General features: G+C 43.2%; 1 long non-coding RNA gene across 1 annotated transcript; it reads right to left on the reverse strand.

Moving 5' to 3' along the window:
* Nucleotides 1–509: 509 nt before the first annotated feature.
* LOC121852301 lies at nt 510–7,936 on the reverse strand. Its single transcript, XR_006086075.1, has 2 exons — nt 7,825–7,936; nt 510–1,074 (listed from the first exon to the last, which is right to left on the reverse strand). It is a non-coding gene; the product is annotated as an uncharacterized LOC121852301 (long non-coding RNA).
* Between the last annotated feature and the right edge of the window lie 12,762 nt (nt 7,937–20,698).

Raw genomic sequence — 20,698 nt, forward strand, 5'->3', positions numbered from 1 at the left:
AGGCTGTAAAGTGCCACCAGTGCTGAATGTGACGCTGTGTGTTTTTGTGAGTGTGTGAGAGAGAGAGACAGAGAGATTGAATGAAGTGAGAGATAGCGAGAGAGGGGGGGGGGGGGTTGTAATGTGTCCACAGTGTGGTCCTGTGTGCCACTGTATGTGTGAGAGGCTTGTTGTGATTTCTCATCCTCAATGTTAACGTGGTCCAGTTTATTTTAGAACGGTTTATCTTATGGGCTCCCGGTTTGATTAACATGTCACAATGACTCGGGATACAATGAATCCTGTGGCAAATATTGGGACTCAGGGATGCTCGTCATAGTTTACTACTTCTTAGTTTAAAATGACAGTATTATCACTAAGCATTGTTCAGTAAAAAAAAGCGATTGGTTTTAGTCGATAAAAAAGCCATAGGTAGTTACGTTCTATACAATCGTTTTAGTATTACATAGATGATTCTTTGGTAACATACAACTCACACGAGTATTAAGAATACCACAACACAATAATCATGACAGTATACGCTTTTATTTAATGAAGCGTGTACATCAAATTCACTTGATTTATATTGTTCGGATATGGTTTCATTAATAGATATCAGGAAATGCATTGTCATTCGATGCTCAATTAAAATGCAATATCACAATGGATGATACGCTAAATCAGATGTGAAAGCGCTCTGAGACGCCGTGCGGCGAGGAGGGCGCTATATATATCCACGTTGTTGTTGTTGTTGAATGATCCAAGGGTATCCAATGGAAATATATTACCCGGTTAGTGGTGATGGGCTGATAGTGCTTCTCTCTCTCTTCCTTCTACTCTCTCTCGCTCAGTAGCGACTCCTCGTCTGGGCAGTTATCATCTCACACGACTCTTCCATTTGTCTCTCCTCAACTCTGGTATCGACGGTACCACGACGGATAGATTCTATAGCATCAGTTGCCGGACGATCTGCTCTGCCTGTTGCCCCTCTGCTTTTGGGTCGCTAATAGGGTATGTGGGATATTCAGTGGGTTTGTGTGATGCTACTTGAGTTGGTCGGGTATAAACGTCATGTGTGACTTATTGATGCAGTGTCTGGTATCAATGTGAGTGAAGTATTAATGGAGTGTGTCGTATTAATGGATTTTTAGGATTCTAATTGTATGTGTGAGGTTTAAAAGGGTGTGTGGGATATTATTCTGGGGTTAATGGTGTGTCGCGTGTTAACGTTGTTTGTGGTATGAGTGGGGTGTATGGTAATAATGTAGCTTGTTGAATTAATTCAGCATGTAGTATCAATGGTTTGTCTGGTATCAACGGGGATTTTGGGGTACTAATGCGGTATGTGTGGTACTTTTCGGGGAGTGGCCTATGTGGGTATCAATAGGCTCTGGTATATTAATGGCGTGTGGGTTATTAATTGTTTGATTGTTACGAATCGAATTGCGGGGAATTAATGTGGTAAACATCAGGTGCAGATTACTTATGTGGTGTGGGTTATTCATGGGGTGCGAGTACTAATGGCGTGGTTGGTGTCAATGGAGTGTGTCGTATTAATTGGGCGTGTGTTTTTAATGGGCTCTGTGGTATTAAAGAAATGTGTCTTATAAATCGGGTTTGCGGTAATAATGGGTAGTGTGGGGAAGTATTTTGGTTTGTGTGTGGTTTTGATGGGGTGCATTTGGGTACTAATGTTGTGTATGAGGTGTTTGTTGTGTGGGTTATTAATGGGGTGCGGTGTATTAATGAGGTGTAGCTTATTAACGGATGGTGAAGCATTGATTGAGTGTGTGATATTAAAGTAGTCCGTGGTAACAATGTGGTACGTGGTATCAATGGGGTGTTTGGGATCTCAGTGGGGTGTGGGGGTATTAATGAGGTGACTGGCATATTAATGGGGTTTTGCGGTATTAATGGCGTTTCTGGATTATTATTCCTGAGCGTCGTATAAGTGGTGTGTGGGATATTAATGGAGTTGTGGCAATAATACAACAACAACAAGATTCCATTTATAGAGCTCCTTTCACGTCAGGAGGACGTCCCTGTAGTGTTAATTGAGCATCTGGGTTGCTAATGCGGTGTGCGGCCTATTAATTAGGTGTATTGGACAATACACCGGTGTGGGGTTTGAATGTTTTAAGGACTTTTAATGGGGTGGAGATAATTAATAGGATGGGGTTTAGTAATGGACTGTGTGGTTTTAAATTGTGGCGTATTAATGGAGTCTATTGTTTTTTTAACGTTTGTGGTTGGTACCAATGGGATCTGTGATATTAATGTGTTGTGGGAATGAATTGGGTGTGTGGAATATTGATGGATTGTGTTTTAAAAAGGGTTTTCGTGTATTAATGTGGTATGGGGTACCAATGTGTTTCGGGGTATTAACGGGGTAATTGTTCAGTGTTAAAAAGATGTATTGAACGAGTGTGTTGCAATAATGATTTGTGGGGTATTAGTGGGTAGTGGGGTATTAATTGGTTGTGGTTTATTAATGGGATGTATGGTGTTATTGTGCATTTTTGTATTAATGGTTTGTGTGGTATTGATTGTGTATTTGGTATTAATGGTGGTTAGGATTTTAACGGGGTTTGTTGTTTTAATGCGGTGTGTGGTGTTAATGAATGTGTCGTAGTAATGGGGTTTTAACGGAGTTTGTGTTGTACTAGTGGGGCGTATGGGGTTTCACTGGTGTATGGGTGTTATTTCTTTATGGGCTATTGATAGGGTGAGATGAATTAATGGCATGTGGTGTACTAAATGTATGCTTTTTATTGAAATCGTATGGGCTATTTATGGGTTGTGCTGGGTATTAATGTGGTCTGGATGTTTATGTGATATGGGTAGGCAATGGAATTTGACGTATTAGTTGTTTGTGTAAGATATTAGTGGAGCGTGCCGAGTAATAATGGGCTGCGTGGGATACTAATGGGACATAATGGGATGTTAATGGTACATGGGCGATTAATGAGTTGTTTGGTAATAGTAGAGGGATATTAATGGTTTGGTGCGCTTTGTTAATGGACTGTGTGGTAATAAATGTTGTGGTGTATTAATGAGCTTTGTTGTGTATTAATGGGTTGTGTGTGGTATCAATATAATATGGATTATTAATGAGGTGTGTTGTTTATTATCGGTGTGTTCTGGAGTTTGTGGAATATTATTGAGGTTTATGCAGCATTAGTGGGCTGATTTGCGTTTTAATAGGGTATGGTTTTGCAGTGCGGTGTAGGTATCAATGGGAAGTGAGGTATCAATGGGATATTATTGGAGAGTGGAATTAATGGGATGTTTAGCATTAATAAGTTGGATGGTATTAATGGGGTGTATACCATTAATGGAGGGTGTGTTATATTCTTGGATGTGGTATTAATGGGCTGTATGGTGCTAGTGGGTTGTTTGAGGTATTAACCTGGTGTGTGGGCCATTATTGGGGTTTGTGGGGAACTAATAGAACTTCATGGGGTTTTAATGGTTTATGGAGTATTAATTGGGTGTGCGATATTAATGGGAAGTGGCGTGTTAATGGGTATTTATTTTAATACAATTTTAATAATGGGCTGTTGGTTATTAACGAAATGTGGGACATTAATATTGTGTGGGAAATCAATGGAGATTGGGGTACTAATGTGTATAGGGTTAGGTGATGAAGGGGTGTGTGGTATTAACGGGTTGTGGGGTATTAATGGGGCGTGGTGTGTCAATGTTTCGTGGTCTATTCATGAGAATTGGCGTATTAGTGGCGTATGGAATTGAGTGGAGTTTTAATAATGGGCTTTGTGGTCCTAATGGGACGCGTAATGTTAACAGAGTCTGCGGTATCAATGGGGTGAATGTTAGCAATTTTTGCATGTACTAATAATGGGGTGTGTGGTATTAATACGATGCTTCGGATTTCAATAATTTTTGTGGGTTATTAATGGGATCTGTGTGTAATAATGGAGTGTATGTTTTTCAATGTGGTGTATGGTATTAATATTATGGGGTACTTATCTGCTATATAGTGTTAATGCGGTGTGTTGTATGAATGGGATGTGTGCTATCGATGGGGTGTGTGTTGTCAATTGGCTGTTTGGTTGTAATTTTTGTGTGTGGTAATAATGGGATGTGTGGTGTTAATGTGGTGTTTGGGATTTTATTGGAGTATGCGGGTTGGATCTGTGTGTACTTTTGGGGTGTATGGGTATTAATGTGCTGTGTGATATCAGTAATGTATGGATTATTTATCTGCTGTACGGTGTTAACGCTGCGTGTGGCATTAATGGGATGTGTGGGTTATTGCTGGGGTGTGTGGGGTATTCACGGTGTGTATGGTGTAGCAATCCGTTTTGTTTGGTATTAATTCGTTGTGGAGTATTAATGGGATGTGGGTTATTAATTATGCATGGAGCACTAATGGGATATACGGAATTAATGTAGTGCGTGTTAATAAAGTGCTGTAGGGTATTAGTGCTTTGTGGTATTAATGGGGTGTTTAGGATATTAATGTCTTGTGGGCTATTAATGGGTTGTGTATGGTATTAGTGGGTTGTATGGGGTATTAATCGCGTTTGCAGTATAAACGGGATGTGGGTATTAATGGTGTGTGGCTTATTGACGGGATGTAGTGTATTACTGAGGTGTGTATGGTATAAGTGGAGTTTGTGGGGCATCAACGGGGTGTGTGGTATTAATGTGCTATTAATGGGGGTGTGTGTTCTTAATGGGGTATTTAGGATATTTTTATTAATAGTAAAACTAATCCTTGCCTTTGAAATAGCGCTTTTTACGTCTACTGGACTTCTCAAAGCGCTTCTCAGAATAAACTTTAAATTGAGTTGACTGTATATTTGTTCCGAAAATAGGCAGCCAATTGCGAACAGCGGTATCCCATAGAGAGTCGTGGATTGAAGGGACCAATTTATTGTACGTTTTTTTCTTTCTTGAGTGATTATTATCAGGCGGGTAGAGTAATTAATGGGTTGTTTGGGTTACTAATGTTGTGTGGGGATATTAATGGGGTGTATGGGGTATCAATGTAGTTTGGATTATTAATGGGCTATAGGGATTTAATGGACGGTGGGGTACTAATGGAGTGTGGGGTATGAATATGGTGTGTGGTATTGACAAAGTGAATGGAATTAATGGGTTATGTGGTATTAATTGTGCGTGTGGTATTAACGGTCTATGTAAAAATAATAATAATAACCCTTGAATTTGATATAACGCTTTTCACGTCTTCTAGACGTCCCAAAGCGCTTCACAGAATATGCTGTAAAGAGAATTGACCATATATTTGTGGGCAATAAGCGGCAGCCAATTGTGCGCAGCAGTGTCCCACAAGCAGTCGTGTACTGAAAATGAACAATTTATTGTTGCTTTGTTTTGGAGGGATTATTATGAGGCGTGTGGAGTAAATAAACTTGCTCAACGTTTCACCCTGACGCATGTGGTCCACATCCGTAGATACGAAGAGACATCAAGGAACCGTGTTGTAAGGAGGCACATGGTAACGGTGCCTGTCTTGACTTTACTTCCTGGCTAGGAAATGAAGTGAAGTACAAACATCTTTACTATGCTCCTACCTTATAAATCCAGTTTTCAAATTTATTTATTCAGAATTTATTTATTATTTAGAACTACAGCACCTGCCAAACACAGCACATATGCTTCTGCACCCCAACTTCTAGCCACGCCAAATCAAAATCCAAAATCCAATCGTATTTGTGGTATGAATTGGGCCTGTGGGGCATTAATGGAATTTATGTGGGACAGTTTGCTGTGGGTATTAATGGGGTTTGGGTAACTAAAGGAGTGTGTGGTATTGAGGGGTGTGACGTGCTACTTGGGTGTAGTTTACCAACGGGTTGTAGTGTATTAATGGGCTGTTGGATATCAATCGAGTGTGCTGTAATAAAGGTGTGGGGTTATTTACGGAATGTGGGGTATTAATGGTTCGTGGAGTATTAATGTGGTGCATTTGGTATTAATGGTGTGTGTGTGGTACTAATGGGGCGTGTGACGATGTTTTGGGGTGTGCCATGTCAATGGGGTGTATTTTATTCATTGGTGTGTGGTCGTAATATTGTATGTGCTAATAATATGGTGTGTGCTATTAATGGGGTCTTTGGGATTTGTATGGGTTATGTGGGGTTTTATTGTGGTCTGTGTGGTACTGATGGGATATCTGGGGTATTAGCGTTGTGTGCAGTATCAATAGTGTGTGGGGAATTAATGTTCTTTGTGGAAATAAGGGTATGTGTGTTATTAATGGAGAGTGGGAGTATTAAAGACGTGTGCGATAATAATGGGGTTTCTGTGGCACTAATTCGTTGTGTGGCATATTGTTTATGTGTTGCGGGATACCAGTGAAGAACATGATGTGTTAATGGGTTGTGGTGTAATTCAGGGTTGTGTGATTTATTAATGGGGCGTAGGTTACTAATGGGGTCTGTGGTAATAATGGTTTGTGAGGAATCAATATATTATGGAGTATTTATCTGTTTGATATGAAAGAATTGTGTAGTATCAGTGGTGCACAAGATATTATTGCAGTGTGTGGGGCATTAATGGAGTGTTCGGTATAAATGGACGTGTGGGTTATTAATGGAGTGCATTAGGTGTTGATGGTGTGTGGGGTGTTAATGGTGTGTAGCAGTATTAATGGTGTGTGGGGTAACAGTGAGGTGTGTGCTATTAATGGGAATTGGGTACTAATGTGAAGTGCTTGTATTAATGGGATGTTGGTATTAAAGGGGTGTGTGGGGTTCTAGTGGGCTGCGTGTGGTATTAATGTGGTAATGGAGTATTAATGGGGCATTAATGGGTTGTGAGCTACTAGTATTTTGTGGCTTTAGAGGAGTGTGTGGTGTTAATAACTGTGAGGTATAAATGGGGTTTGTGGTATTAATAGAGTGTGCAGTATTATTGCAGTGTTTTGGGTATGAATGGGTGTGTCGGGTGTTAATGGGCTCTGGGTTATTATTATGGTGGTGTGCAAATTAATTGCGTGTGAGGGTACTAATGGGATGTCGGTTATTAATGGGGTTTGCGAGTAATGATATTTTGGGAAAAGAATGGGGTGTGGTTGTTGATGGGATGTTTCCAGTGCCTTGGGACGTCCTGCCAACGTGAAAAGCGCTATATCAATGCAAAGTGGGTCTTGTTGTTGGTATTACTGGTTTGTGGCTTGTTAATGAGCCATGGGGTATTAATGGGATGCATGATATTAATGTGCATTTTGATTATAATGTGTGTAGTATTGATGGGATATTTGGGATATTAATGGGGAGTATGGGATATTAATGGTGAGCATGATGTATTAATGGGGTGTTGTATTAATGGGGTAAGTTGTATCAATTGCTTGTGTGGTATTAATGAAATGTGTGTGCTAAAGTTTTAACTTGGATTTGCTGATGTATTATTTGGGTGTGCAGTGTACCAATGAGGTGTATGAGGTATTAATGGGATGTGCGGTATTAATGTCGTGAGGGGTATTGATGCCGTGTTATGTGTTAAAGGTGTGTGCGGCATTACAGAGGCGGGGATATTAATGCGGTGTGATGGGTATTAATGCGGTATGTGAGTACTCATGAACTGTGGCTTATCAATGGGGTTTAGCGTATTAGTTGGTTGTGTGGGTTATTAATGGAGTATGCGGGGTACTAGTGTGCTGCAATGTGGTTTATTAATCACACGCACACTCACACACTCTTACACTCTCACACTCACAAACAAACTCACACACTCATCCTCTCTGACAGACTCTCACAGACATTTCCAAACTCTCACACTCACACACACAAATTCACACATATTTTAACGTCCACATTCACACACTCTCTCTCTTTCTGATTCATTCCCACTGACCTGATCCCTATCAGCCCCAGTTGTCTTGCAGCTCGGGGCCACTATCTCTCCGGGCGGTCGTCGGCCATATTTGAGCTTTTCCTCCTTCAAACCTTAACCTGTCCCCGCCCACTCGCTCCCCATTGGTTCATTCCCAACACCCGCCCCGACAGCCAGAGCTTCCCATAGGTCTGCCTAATTGTCCAGCGGATACCGCGCTCTGATAGGTCCATGTCTAAGTCAATCAACACTAATCCTCCACGCCATCCGCTTCCTGGTCAACCGTGACTATGTCACCGCCCATTCGCTCCCCATTGGACCATTCCAACACCCGCCCCGACTGTCAGATCTTCCCATTGGTCTGTCTGTACATTAATCAATACTCGCGCTTTGATGGGTCCAGGTCGACGTCAATCCTCTCCTTCCTGCCCCTCGCTCTCTCCAACCGTCAAACTTTCCCCACCCACACGCTTTCTATTGGCCCATTCAGTCAGCCCCGCCTCCACAACCAGAGCTTATGACTCGTCAGTTCATTTGGCAATCAGACTGCGTTCTCTGATCGTTCCGTCTCCACCAATCACCTCAGCTACTTCCTGCCACGCGCTCTTTCTCCAACCGCCACTCTCTCCCCGCCAACTCCCTGCCTATTGGCTCTTTCAACACTCCAGAGCTTCCGGTTGGTCAGCCCGGCTGTCAATCTGCTGCCCTCTGTGGCCTTCCTGTTTCCCAGCTTTTCCCCCAGCCCTTGTTTTCCTTCTGTCAGTAGGAACCCACATGGTAGTTTATTGGCATCAGTTTTCCGAGGGTAATAGAACCGGCAATTGTTTGTAAAAGTCTTAATAATTCGATCGCTTCCAAGTTACAGGGGTAAATTCACTGACTTCGCCTTACAATGTGTCCAGCACTGAGACGTCTCGAAGACGTGATGAGGCGCTGTATAAAATGCCCATTATTATTATTGTGATTATTATAAATATTATACAACGGCACCGCTAACGACACCACGTACGTGACGTAAGGAGACAGGCAGCCTACATACGCGATGTCGTCCGCACGTCTACCCGCCTCAGTGTGCGTGTGTGTGTGTTTATGTGTTTGACTGTCTGCGCTTCACTGCTCCGCCATATTGAACGGCACAGCTTCCCCGCTGTGTGTGCGTCTCTCTCGGGTCGACTCTCTGTGGTGCCGCTCACGTAACGTACGCACGTCTCTCTTTCTCTGGTTCTCACTCACGTAACGTCACCACTGCTCCTCTCCTTGACAGCGAGTGACACGCCCGCTGTCTCCCTGGTAACTGTTGATTGACAGGAAAGCGAGACACGCTCACTGTCTCCCTGGTTAATGTTGACTGATAGGAAAGTGAGACACGCCCACTCACTCACTGGTAACAGTTGATTGACAGGAAAAAGTCACACGCCTACTCTCTCACTGGTAGCATTTGATTGACAGGAAAGTGAGACACGTCCACAATCTCCCTGTTAAATACTGATTGACAGGAAATAGAGACACGCCCTCTCGCTCACTGGTAACCAGTGATTGACGTGAGACACACCAACTAATACTCTGATTAATATTGCTATTATTTCCCCGGCTCGGAGTTAGTGTCCGCCACTATTACGCACTGATACGGTGCCCAGTCTGGAGACAGGATGCGGTATAAGTTCATATTCTCCTTCCTATTTTTATTGTTATATTATTTCGATTATTAATTTCCATAAACAACAAAAANCAGTTGCGTTTATATAGCGGACTACACATAGCGCGACTTCCCAGTGCTTCGCAATGGATGAATCTGGTATTGTATAGTACATACCACACAATGGACTACATAAAATCATAATAAATATGAACCAAATAATTATATCATCTTCTGAATAATACAGTGTCAAAAAAACACTGAACACCCAGTGAACTCCTGTGTCAATGCGATTTGTTTTTAAAATAATAACAATAGTCCTTGCATTTGATATAGCGCCCTTGAAAATACACAGTCAATTAACTTTTCACAGTCTGACATGTGAAGCACTTTGAGACTTCTATAATAAGGCGCAATATCCGAAGCAAAGATTACTATTATTGCTGAAAAGCAAATTGGAAGCTTAAAGCGCTTTCTGTCAAGAGAAATGTAGATACAACATCCCTTTATAGTTATTCTGCTGTTGCGTTGAGCTGTTTTTCTCGCTTTTACAGTTAAATGTTTGAACCCTTTTCGCATGAGGTGTTTGTGTGGTTTGTGCTTTATATCCGGTAATGCTGTTGAGGTGACACCATGACAGAATTCATCAACATATCACCTATTACCGTTTAATACGATGTACAATATTGAGCTGATCTGGACTCCAATACCAGGACAAAATGCCTTCTTTTTCCCAAATATCATCACAGGAACTTTAAGGTCTATCCGGAACACGGGACAAAGAAGATTTAAGTTGATCACTGCGTCTTAGATCCACAGCAAGAAAGAGAGAGAAATAGAGACTATGAATGTGAGAGAAAATGGGCGTAAGAGAGAAAGATCGTGTGAGAGATACACAGAGAGAGTGAGAGCTTCAGAGACACAAAAGGGGAGCGAGAGCTTTGATCGTGTTATAGAGACAGGCAGAGTGTGAGTGAAGCTGCTAAGCTAACATCATGAAAGTGGTTCAGCTACGCATCAGCTTTTGCCATTTGAAATCATGTTCAATATTAACCCTTTCGTACAACTTAAATTTAGCTGCTCTGGAATACAACAATTGGAGAAATTCCCTTCTCACTTCCTGATAACGTCTCGGCTTCTTAACACATATCTTCAACACAAATAAAGGTCAATTGAACCTCTCATTTTAACGCCTATGATAAGCCGACGACAAGTTTGAGTGAGAGCGAGAACTACTCAGTTTGCGAGAGGCTTACCGTGTGAGAGACGCATAGGGGGAGATTGATAGTGGTAGTGTCAGAGATACAGAGGGAAACGGAGATTGGGAGAGTGACAGAGAGGCACATTGTATTTGACAGAGAAATTGAGAGACACAGGTGGAGAGAGACTGAGAGTGTGAGAGATAAGGTGTGTGTGTGATACAGACATTGAGAGAAACATATGGAGGGAGACTGAGAGTGTCAGAGAAACATACGGAGATAGACGGACTGAGAGTTTGAGCGACACAGTGCTTCAGAGTGTGCGAGAGAATGCGAGAGTCACAGTGTTTGTGTGTGAGAGAGACTGAGAGTGTGAGCAATGCTGCCATCGAATTTCACATGAATTACATTAATTTGCACAACAAACTAATCTTCCGATGTGAAAGCGCGACAAAAATGTCATTTGTTTTATATTTTATTAAACTAGCACATTGAAAGATAGAAACATTAGCTCCAGCTGTGGTCAACCGATGTTTTGCAGGCTGGAGAGCAGCTTCCCTATATGATTGTAATGTTTTTCAAAGCAGACAAGACAGCAGGTCTGAGGAACTCTCAATTAATCGTATAATGTGTATTGTGTTGCTGGCGAGACGAGAAAGAAGGTCAACGGAATCTTCCAGTCGGCAGTGAGTGTTTCAGCTGCTATGAATGTGATGTGTGGATTGGGGAAGGTAATGTGGCACAGTTGGAAAAAAGTGGTCCTGATTATCAGTGAATGTGGGAAAGAAAACAATGTTGCTGTTGACCCGTTTTCCAAATTTTTCTGATCAAAATTGTGCATTTGATGTGCCACCTTTTCATTTTCTGGCATAAATGCACTTTCATTCCGAACAACATCGTGTCTGAAATATGGAATATTTCTCTGAAACGTCTCGATGAAGTCTTGAAGCAAATGCAATGGATACCACTATTATTAAAAAGCAGATTTGAGATTCGAAGTGTGTCTGCTGTCCAAAGACATATAGAAAAAAAATAGCGCTGAAGAAATTCTGTATTTCTGTTTAGTCACTTTGCCTTTTGCATTTGAATGCTTGAGCACTTTTTGGAGGGCGATTTGTGCGGTTTGTGCTTGATATCCGGTACCTCTGCTAAGCCAACACCATGGCAGAGTTTCAGCGACACATCAGCTTTTTCCATTTGACAACATGTCTAATAGTATCCATTTCATTCAGCTTGAATTGAGTTGCTCTGGATATTAAAACGAAGAGGAACTCTCCTATCTTTCCTCTCCGTGTTTGCTCTGTTTAGTTGTATTTTCCATTTGCAATTAAACATTTTGCACTTTTTGCTGGGAGGCGTTTTGTGGTTTGTGCTTTGTGTCCGGTAACGATGCTTAGCCAATACCATGAAAGCGTTTCAGCTGCACAACAGCCTTTGCCATTTGACACTATGTCCAATATTAACGCTTTCATACTGATTAAATTGAACTGGTCTGGAATATAACACCTGGAGAAACTCCCGTCTCATTTCCCATTGGCGTTTCGGTATCTTTAATATTTGTCTTCGAGACAGCACAAACTGAACCTTTATTTATCGTCTCATCTTAGAGCCAAAAATAGACAGTCGGAGAGAGAGTAAGATTCTGAGACACACAATTTGAAAGACTGACTGACTTTGTGTAAGACACATAGGGAGAGAGAGATAGTGTGAGAGATACAGAGAGTGAGCGAGATTGGGAGGTATAGAAAGACATTATGAGAGATACAGCGTGTGTGTGTGTCAGTGAATTTGAACGAAACAGGTGGAAGTAGATGGAGAATGTGGACATAGAGGGACTGAGCTGCACAGTGCTTCAGAGTGTGAGAGAGTGCGTGAGATACACGGACGTGTGAGAGAGAGAGAGAGTGTGAGTCACATTGTGTGTGCTTCAGAGACTGATGAGAGACGCAGCTAGATAGAGAATGGGAGTGTGAGAGACACAATGTCTTTGTGATAGATATTTAGAGAGTAACAGATGTAGGGAGACTCAGGGTTTCAGAGACACAGATGGAGATAGAGAGAATGAGGCAGAGCGTGTGCTTAGGAAGCAACAGTGGAGGGAGACTCGGAGTTTCAGAGACACGGATGGAGATAGAGAGACTGAGACTGAGAGTGTGATGTACACAGTGTGAGATTGTGTGAGAGAGTGTGTGAGAAATAATGTTTGTGAGTGCTACTGAGATCGTGAGCAATGTTACCATCAAACTTCACATGAATTACATTAATTTTCACAAACACCAGTAATTCTGAAGTGAAGGTCGCTATAGAAATGTCAGTTGAATTATACTGTATTAAAGTTGCAGCTTGGAAGACGGAAATATTGGCAGTGTTAGTAGTCAACTGAGGTGTTGCAGAGTGGAGACTGGCTTCCTTATCTGATTGTAATATCTCAAAAGCTGACAAGACAGCAGGGCTGAGAACTCTCAATTAAGCATATACTGTGCATTATAGAGCTGTAAGGGCCAGCCAGGAGGGTAGATATGAGACTTCAGACTAGTTTACTGTCCAGACAAATACAGATACAAAACACCGCTAAAGAAATTATGTTGTTCCGTTTAGTTGTTTTTTCCTTTTTCAATTAAATGTTTCAGATCTTTTTGCTGGGAGGTGCTGTGCGGTTTGTGCTTCATATCCGGCAAAGTTGCAAAGCTAACACCATGAGAGTGGTTCAACTACACATCATCTTGCCATTTACAAAATATCCAATGTTGACCCTTGCATACGGCTTAAATTGATCTGGTCTATAAGTTTATAGAGAGAGAGCGAGAGAGAGAGAGAGAGAGAGAATTTGTAAGACAGACCTATAGTGTGAGGGAACAATATGGGGAGTGTGTGTGAGAATTTGAGAGTTATAGTTGGAGATTCTGCTTGGGATTGTGAGAGAGAGATACAGAGAGTGTTTGAGAGTCACAGTTTGTCTGTTAAAGAAGCTTTGGTATCCACCGATGGAGAGAGACTGAGAATCTGAGAGAAACAATGTGTGTGTAATAGATATGTGTGATAGATATTGTGAGTGTAACAGATGGATGGAGACATAACAGAACATGTAGGAGCAGGACTAGGCCATTAGGGCCTTCGAGCCTGCCCCGCCATTCAATCATCGCTGCTCTTCTAATCTAACTCCAGCTAATAACCTGACCCTGCCTTATCCCCATATCCCTTAATCCCTTTTGCAATAAGAAATCTATCTATCTCAGTCTTTAATGTGTTCAAGGACTGAGCATCAACAGCCCTTTGGGGGAGTGAGTTCCATACATTCACCACCATTTGAGTGAAGAAATTCTTCCTCAACTCAGTGCAAAAGGGTTGGCCTCTGATTTTCAGGATGTGACCCCTGGTTTTAGTTATCCAACAAGGGGAAACAATCTCCGAATATCTATTCTATCATGCGCTTTGATGATCATAAAGGATTCTATAAGATCCCCTCTAATTCTTTTATATTGTAGAGAATATAGACCCAAATTGGTAAATATACGCTCTTAACTCATCCCCTTCATCCCTGGTAATAACCCAACAAATCTACGCTGATCTACGCCGGGTATTAGTCAGCAATCAATGCCCTGAAATACTGCTGGGAAGGAAAGAAGGATGTCGCAAGAAAAGATAAAATGTGAGCAACTGAAAACAGGAAGTAGGTAATCTGTCAAAGAGTCTAAATTGAGAGCGTAAATGTGTGGTTTCTCCTGCCTACGTACTGTTACATTTGACTCCAGGACTCATTGCTGCGTGCAATCCTTCCATAGTTTTTCACGGGAATCACTGTAATATGCTGTGACTGTGTATTTGCGGAGGAACACAAACACGCAGAATTGTGCACACAGCAATGGAAAAGTGTATAATGTGACACCAGGAAGAACCCACTTCTTCTTTCTACAAAATACTCAGGGCTGGGTGTCCAGCTCAGTTCACAGCTCCCAATCGGAGCTTTACTCACAGCACTAAAATAACATTCTGCAGTTTCTGAGAATCAGCTTCACGCTGGCGGTTTGTGTGCACGTGTTGCAACAATTCCTGTGAAGGACATCACATGTCGTGTTCGTTCTTCAGAGAGAAAGAGAGAGAGAGAGAGTCTGAATCTCTAACTCTATCTCTAAGCGTCGCTAAATATACATCTGTTAGTCACAGTTCGTGTTCCTCTCTGAATGTGTGTTTGTGTGTGTGTCTATCACAGCTCCTGTTTGTGTGTGTGTGTGTCAGACTGTTCCTCAATGTGCGAGTCACAACAGCTTTGGATGTAAGTGTTACAGAGAAGTGGATGTTTGATGATCACAGAGCAGGGTGACACTATCAATAGCTTCTCCTGAGAATTACTCCGTATGATTTCAGTCTGCAGAGATCCCTCCACGTCGGACACAAGCACAAGCCGCCAGGTTCTCTACTTGACTCGAGCGCCTCCACATTCTCGAAATGGAATCATGGTTTCTTATTTTCGGTGAGTACAGTTTCCATGCAAGAATATTTGTGGGAATGTACCGTTAAGTGGGGTTCTGTATCTCTGCGGTTAGAGCAATCGCCTTGCAAGCGAGACACCTTGGTCCTATTCCAGGCAGGCCGAACCCTTGGGCAAGTTCTACACTACACGCCTAATAATAATCTCTCCTGAACAAAACAATAATAAATTGGTCATTTTCAATCCCCGACTGTTTGTAGGACACTGCTATGTGCAATTACCTACCGCATTTAGCCCACAAATGCCTCCTAACGCCTCACCAATCTGCCCGGTACCCTCAGCTCAGCGGACTCCAGCCTGATTCACGTCTCCCACCTCACATCCCCACCATTGAAGGACGAGCATTTAGCCACTCACTAACCATCCAATGGGACTACATTCTTCAGTACCCCTACCTCACCCTTTCCTTCTTCCTTCAAAATATATCTGAACACTCTTCGCTATGATCTTGCGTTCGATCACCTTAGTTGTCTTTGTCCTCCAAGCCCCTTAATTCTGTTTTGGTGTGGGAGAGGCAGGAGGGGCGAGTGCAAAAGCGGAGAAAGGAGAAAGGGGACAGGGAGGAGAGAAAGTCATTTCCATGCTTTCCCTCATTAAAGTATATTTATTGCTGTACAAATGCAAGATGTCAAAATGCAAGTTGTTATTGTTGGGTAAAGGGACAGGAGCTACCAGGAAAAACAACAACCAGTAAGCACACTTCATACAGAAATAGAGACACAATCTGCCCAGTCTGTTAATCATAAATTTCTTAGGTTATGCGTGGTCAGCAAATCGCTTCTTCCCCAAGCCTCGAAAGAGAAACAGGAACACAAACGGCCCTTGCTCAGAAAATAAATATCAGAAGTCGCTGGGAACACTCAGCATGTCAGGCAACATCTAACGCGAAAGGAAAGAGGGTCAAAGTTTCGTTTCCACGACAGCTCGTTAGATCTGCTGCCTCAACTGCTGAATGTTCCCAGCGACATTTGTTTTTTTGTCTGATATCCAGCATATGCAGTAATTTGTGCATTTATTGCGCAGTAAATGCCGTTCAGCCCAACGGTGTGTTTGTCAGTCTGTAAAAGTTATCTTTGTTCAGTCCTATTCTGCGCTCTCCCCATGGTGTCTGTGATGGTGCTCACTCCGCCAATGAAGCTCTCTGCAATAATCCCAATCCCTGTCCTCTGTTTCTCTGTTGTATTTGAGCTGGTGTTCGCTCCCCGAATAATGATCTTTTTGGCGGCGAACTTCAGTGGTTGCCTGTAGTTAAGGAAAGATTCAGTGACGGAAGATCAGCCCTCTGATTTTGTGAATTATTGTATTAATAATTCCTGCTTTGTTCTTTCTTTTCCTTGTACAGTGATATTACTTGAGAGAAATTCTGTGGAATCTGCAGGTTAGTGACACACTCTGACAACCAAAAGTTGCTGTGGGAACATTGTCACCATTCCTCTAACCCTACGCCTTGCCCCTACCTTCTCCATTTCAGTTAGCGCTTCAAGACGTTCCGAATCGACCATGCTTCATTCAGGCGTAAGGTATTCGGTTTGGAGGGAGCGAGTCTGCTCTAAAATATCTGCACTGATATATTCTGCAACGAAGTAGTAAACGGTCGTCATATTTTGGGTGGAATCTCCTATGTGGAGCCCTGTAGCTCAGTGGTTAGAGCACTCGCTTTGCAAGTGAGAGACCTGAGTTCAATTCCAGGCAGCGCGAAACCTTGGGCAAGTTTCCTTACACCACACGCCTAACAATAATCCCTCCAAAACCAAAAATAATAATAAATTGGTCATTTTCAATCTACGACTGTTTGTGGCACATTGCTATGCGCAATTGGCTGCTGCATTCGCCCACAAATATACAGTCAATTCACTTTACAGTGTGTTCTGTGAAGCGCTTTGGGATATCCTCCCGACGTGAAAAGCGCTATATCAAATGCAAGGATTATTATTATTATTATCGTGTATAAAGTAGAAGCATACAATATATAATATAACGTATAATAATACAATACAAAATATAGTAATCTAATGTAAATTATGATAATAATAATAATAATAATAATAAACCTTGGATTTTTTAGAGCATCTTATCGGGTCTCAAAGTGCTACACAGAATGTACTGCAATATGAAACGTCTATGTGTTTCGTGGGCGAAATACGGCAGCCAATCGCGCACAGTGGTGTATCAGAAAGATTCATGAATCGAATGACCAAATTACTTTATTTTAAGGGATTATCCTCCCTTTAAATTAAATCCGCCAATTGACTGCTGGCTTCCTAATGACTGCTCGGTAAAAAGAAGCATGTGGAGAGAGAAAACATGTTGAAATTTTGCCCTGACCGTGAATCTAAATATAAAGTATAATTATCTAATATAGAGTATAATAATCTAATATCAACTAGAATAGTTTAATATAAAGTATAGGAGTCCAATATGATATAAAATAATCCAATATCAGTATAATATTATAGAGCATAATAATGTAAAGTATAATATCACTAACCTTTATTTGCAAAAGTAGCTGCAACAGGTACAGCTAATACTGCAATATCCTTTTAATCTTATGCTGACACCTGGGTTATGGGTGTATATAGCTATTAATCACTGCAACTAATGCAATGAGTATTATTGTTTTTTTAACGCCAAACTTTCTCCCAATGTGACAGATTCTCTGTACATGTACATTATATTGTATTATCCTGAGTGACTGGAAGTCAAAGACGAAACAGACTCTCAATACTGCGTATGGTGTTTTTACAGAGAGTGTGAGGCTGGTGAATGGCGGCAGCCGGTGTGCCGGGAGAGTGGAGGTTTACTATGGAGGAAAGTGGGGCACAGTGTATGGCGATGGCTTTGGTGACCGTGGTTGGGAATTGCCGGACGCGGCTGTGGTGTGTAAGGAGTTGAGCTGTGGAGCCGCGCTGTCAGCCTCAGGAGATGCTCACTTTGGCGAAGGTTCAGGTGTCGTTGTGACATTTGACGTTCAGTGCAGAGGGAGTGAGTCTACTCTGAGCTTTTGTTCCTCCGGGACCTGGAATCACTATTACTGGCCACACTCCTCTGATGCCGGCGTCATCTGCTCAGGTAAGTAATTCATTGTCTGATGATTTTTCAATGTCTTATGTTTTCTTTAAACCACAATTAGGGAAATTCTGATTAAAGTTTTTAACCCCCAATATGTCAGTGTATTATTATTAAATCTAGGATGGAGGGTTTGGTGGGAAGGAGAGGGTTCACGCTCATGGCCATGGGGACATTAATGTGGGTCGCAATCTTATGTTCTCGGGGTCAGCTGCTCAGTTAAATAAATCTGCCGCTCATCATCAGGTCGTTTTCCGAGAGCGTCGTTTGGTGGGGTGAGCACAGGCGGCTGAGCGCAGGGGACGACCACAAGGTGCAGAGTACAGGAGGGAGAGTACAGGGTGGGAGAGCACTGGGATTATGTATATGGAGGTGTAGCATAGTAGTTGAGCATATTTGGTGTAATCACAGGGGGCACTGAGCACATGGAGTTCTGTGAGAACAGTTGGGACGTGGTCAGCACAAAGGGGGCAACGACGGGGTAGAAGACAATGGGGTGAGCACAGTAGGAGTGAGCATATAGGAGGGAATCGTATACGGTGGATGAGCGTTGTGCCCAGTGGTGAACACGGAGTTTGTAACAAGCACGGTTGAGTTAAGCACCGGGGGTTTGAGAACAGGAAGTGGTTGAACACAGGGTCGTTAATTACATCGGACAGCTCAGGGGTGGATCACAAAAGGTGAGCAAATGGTGTGAGCGTATGCGGGGAAGAGAACAAGGGGCTGAGTACGGAGTATTGAGTTGAGTATAAGTGAGCACAAGGGGCTGAGCACATGAAAGGTAACACATGTGTTGAGAACAGGTGTGTCGTTCAAAGGGGGATTCAGCACACGGGATGAGAATGAGCACAGAGCAAGTCTGCTGAGCACAGGGGATTTGGTGTTCAGCAAGTGGGGACAACAGGGAAGTTGAGGTCGATGACGTGTACCGTGAGCTGAGCAGAGGAGGCGATGAGCACAGGGAAGGTGGTGATCACGGTGGTTTGGTTAAACAAGGGTGGTAAGATGTACGCGGATCTGCGGCAGCACATTGGGAGATTGGGCCCACTGGTGCTGAGAACCGATGTTTTGAGCTCAGGGGACTGAGCACAACGTGGAGCACATCGGGTTGTCAGGATGGGGGAAACAGAGGGAGGGAACGCACGTGATGAGCATAGGGCTTGACAACAGGTGTGAGCACAAGTAGAGGATGATAACAGGAGTGAAGAGCAGAGTGAATCACGAGGAAAATTTTGGGTAAGCACATGGGGAGCACGGGGGTTGTACGAATATACGGGGAGCACCTGGGGTTTGTGCATACGCGGGGTGTATGGGGTAAGTATGGGTGGGAGCACAGAGGTGTGAGCCGATGGGTGTGTAAACAGGTTGGGTAAGCAAAGGTTTGTTTTACACAGGATGAGTAAGGACACAAGGGGTTTGAGCAAAAGGGCGTGGAGGGCTTTTGCCCTGGAGGAGGCTGTGCACGTTGGGAGGCTGTACCTTGATTGGCAGCTGTGCTATGGGGCAGCAGCTGTTTCCGGGAGATGGCTGTGTCGGTGCGGGATTGTGGCAGTGGGTACTGTGCCTGGGGATGGTCTGTGACTGGTAGTGGGCTGTAACTTTGGAGTTCGGCTGTCTATCCATCGCACTGTGTCGGGTTGGGTGCTCTGTGGAGGGACTGTCCTCTGAGGTGTCTCTGTACCCTGGGTGGGTGGCTGTTCCTGTCGGAGCTGTACCATTGTTGGAGCTTGTGACCAAGATTAGGCATGAAGCTGTGGTAGGGTCTGTACAGTGGGGATAGGTCGGTGGGCCCTGGGTTTGTTTTGTCTGTGAGAGCTCTACCGGGGGCAGGTGTGGGGTTTCTGCCGGGGTTGAAGATCGCTGTACCTAGTGGGGAAGCTGTGCCCTCGTTGGTAGGGCAGGGGAAAGAGCGCTGTGCCGGAGGAGGCACCGATGTGCCTGAGAAGCAGCTATCGGAGGTGGAGTAGTTGCTGTTACTGGAGAGGTTTGTACCAGGGAGAGCGGTCTTTGTCTGGATCTGCCTTTACCTGGGGTGGGGATTCCTGTGTGGGTCTGTGTACCCTGGGGGTTTGTTATTCCCTGTGCACGGTTGCTGTGCCATAGGGGAGTCTTCTGTTTTGTATTGTACGACTGTGCACTGTCGATGGGTTCTGTGCCTTGGGGTGTGGCTGTGCTCTGGCGCTGTGGGTGGGGGCTGTGTCCTCGGGGCGATGTGCTTTGGCCGGAGTTGAGGTTTTGCTCGTGTCTGTGCCTGGGTTCGTTAGTGTTGTGTGTGATGGTGCATTATATACGGCCGCACCTCCCCCCACACGCCCATATACACATACATTCAAGCAAGAAAAAGCGATATATTAATGCAATTAATAAACAACAATATCTGCATCTGGGAATCTGCCAAAGCGCAATAAACAAATGCTGTAGAACGATATTTACCTCTTCGTGAAGTTCTTGTTTGCTTCAGAGTCGTGGCCAATGACTATCGTTGATGAGATACACATAAATATA

The sequence above is a fragment of the Callorhinchus milii genome, unplaced genomic scaffold, assembly GCF_018977255.1.
Source record: "Callorhinchus milii isolate IMCB2004 unplaced genomic scaffold, IMCB_Cmil_1.0 Scaffold713, whole genome shotgun sequence".
Classification (NCBI taxonomy): domain Eukaryota; kingdom Metazoa; phylum Chordata; class Chondrichthyes; order Chimaeriformes; family Callorhinchidae; genus Callorhinchus; species Callorhinchus milii.